General features: G+C 42.8%; 1 protein-coding gene across 1 annotated transcript in view; it reads right to left on the minus strand.

The window, feature by feature from the left end:
• Col6a6 (collagen type VI alpha 6 chain) overlaps positions 1-2,830 on the minus strand; it is a 125,264-nt gene that overhangs the window by 13,291 nt on the left and 109,143 nt on the right. The gene's annotated exons all lie outside the window — the stretch shown is intronic.

The raw sequence follows: 2,830 nt of genomic DNA on the forward strand, positions 1-2,830 counted from the left end.
TGTGTGTGTGTTGTTTTTGAGACATCGCTCACTGTGTGGCCATGGCTGGTCTTTGTATCTCAAGAGCTGAGATTACAGATGTCCACTGTTTCTACCACGTCTGGCTTTGAGGTCTAGTGTTTTTTCTTTCAACTCTAAGCATTAGGTATGCTAATCTGCTCCCTGTGGAGAAGTGCTGTCCCTTATGTGGACTGTGCTCTGCAGCCCACTCTGCAGCAGTGTGTCCAATGAACCACAAGTGCTCGGAGAGTTTCTGAAGCTCCAGAAGGGCTATGACAAGGTCCATGTGGTCATTCCTAAGCCTGGCCACTGGAAATCAAGGGGCTCAGAGTAGGTGCCAAATGCCATCATGCTGAGTAGGTAAGTGAGCACGTGGGCCTGCTGCAGGAGCGACTTCTCACTGTTTTCTGACTGTATTTTAAAGACAGAGATTTCTAGATGTCTAAGTTCTAGAAAGGGGCTGGATAGCTGGATTGTGGCTATAGTTTTTCAAGTGTGCATTTTCTATCTCCCATGAGCTCTTGGTGCTTCTTTTTCAGTCAACTTCTACAATCAGGTAATTACTTGCTTTGTTTTTGTTTTTAAATAATATCTGTATTGGTTCTTTGTGAATTTCACAGAATGTATTTTGATTGTATTCTGATCCCCTCCCCTATCTTTACTCACATCCTAATATACTCCACGACTGCATGTCCTCTTTTATTATTGTCTTAGTTCATGTTCCCCAAATGCTCTCGAGTATGGGTCCATATCCTCGTGTCTGGTCAACCTACCCAGTGTAATATCCCCGAGCGCCTCCACTTTATGTAAGTTTAACTGGTCAATCATCTGGTCATAGGACCACCCCTAGGAAGGTGGGTTATGCTAAATAGATGGGTGGATACCTAGTGCGTTAATGACACAGTGACTTTTTCCTGCTTATAATCCTGCCTATGGGGGCAGAACTTCCTAGTTACAGCCATGTAGTCTGTGAGTTGCCTGCTTCCCTGAAGAATTTCCTTTTTTCTTCTTCATGCCTTTCTTACTAAACATGCTTTCTGTAAGGCTTTGGGTGGCCCCTGGCATCTTGCATTTCTTTACTTTCTCTAAAGCTTCCTTCTCCCAGTCATGTGGCCGCCAGTCAGCCTTGTGTCTGACCTTCCAGGCAGGCTCTGAACCTGCATGGCCTCATGGCTTTCTTTCTCCCTTCTTTCCATTCATCTCCTCAAGGCAGCTGCCAAGATTACTGGCTCGCCTGCTGTGAGAATTTCTTTTTCTTTAAAATTCTAATAAAATTGTAAAAGCTTAATTCGGCTGATTCGGAACTTTTTGAGTCCGGGTAGTCTTTCCCAGTGGTCCAGAACTCCATAACAACAGCATCATAAACTTTAAGAATACTGTCTCTCCACAGCTATCATTGCCAACAGATCCTCAACTAGGACTGGGGCTTCCTGTCAACCTCCCCTGTCCTTGCTGGGTTTTGTCTGACTTGGGCTCATGCAGATCTTGTGCATGTTGTTACACTGTGCTTTCTTCTTAAAACACCTCTATATTTGGGTTGGAGAGGTGGTTCAGTGGTTAAGAACACATACTGCTCTTGCAGAGGACTTGAGTTCAGTTTCTAACACTAGCATCAGGCATCTCACAAGTGCCTGTTAACTCCAGTTCCAGAGACCTTAGAAACACCCTCTTCTGGCCTCTGTGGGCACCTCCCCCACACACACATACATCACACCCACACCCACACACATACACATACATGTGCACACATATACACATGTATACAGATATATACATAAGTAAAAATAAATACTTTTTAAAAAAATATCTGCCTCCTCCTGAATGGGAGAGGCTCTTATCTAATCATATAATTGGACTCATGGCACAAAACCGTAGAAAAATTATGAGATACCAGGGAAGGAAAGTCCACATCAAGACTTCCTTCAGCCTGATATGCCATACAGCTCTCTTCTTTTCAAGTTTATCAAAGACTTTCCAAGTGGCCTTTTGTTTGACCCTTACAAAAGCCTTCCTTCAGAATGACCACCTGACCCATTATTATTATTTTTTCCTTTATTCTTTTTTTTTCTAGGTCCTTTTTTGGGTTTCTGTTCTAGAATACATAAAAATAAATTTCACTCTGGGAGCTTCCCTTGCTCATACCTGTGTGCTCTGACCATAGTCTACATGAGTCCATAGTCTACATGAGCCCTCGGGACTCATAAAATGTAGATTCTGGTTTAGCAGGTCTGGAGTGGGGCCTGAAATGCACATTTCTAACCAGTTCCCAAGTGACACTATAGTTCACACTGGTCCTGCTGGTCCCACACTCACACTGATTTAGCAGAGGACATGACATTGACCCCGTCAGCCATCTCCTTTGCCCTGCACCTATCTGTGTCTCAATAGCCTTAACCTGTCTCACTCTTCAATATCACTAACAAGCTTGAGACACAGCCAGGACTACACTTGAGTGCTCTTCAGCCCATGTGTTCACTTTTCTTTATCTGGACTTCAAGGGACAAGGGTCAATGAACTCTGAGAACACTCAGATATTTTATCTATTGCTTTTCAGACTCAGACCCTGGCATGGCTTCTTGTTAGCCATCCTGTTACATTCAAAATGGATTGCATATTTTCAAGGAAGCTCCTTCCATGGGAAACTGCCCGGTTTTTCTTTCTTTTCTTTTCTTTCTTTTTCTTTCTTTCTTTCTTTCTTTCTTTCTTTCAGGAAACTGCCCGGTTTTTCTTTCTTTTCTTTTCTTTCTTTTTCTCTTTCTTTCTTTCTTTCTTTCTTTCTTTCTCTCTCTCTCTCTCTCTTTCTTTCTTTCTTTCTTTCTTTCTTTCTTTC

This window comes from Nannospalax galili, unplaced genomic scaffold, assembly GCF_000622305.1.
Source record: "Nannospalax galili isolate Female #2095 unplaced genomic scaffold, S.galili_v1.0 scaffold369, whole genome shotgun sequence".
Lineage (NCBI taxonomy): Eukaryota > Metazoa > Chordata > Mammalia > Rodentia > Spalacidae > Nannospalax > Nannospalax galili.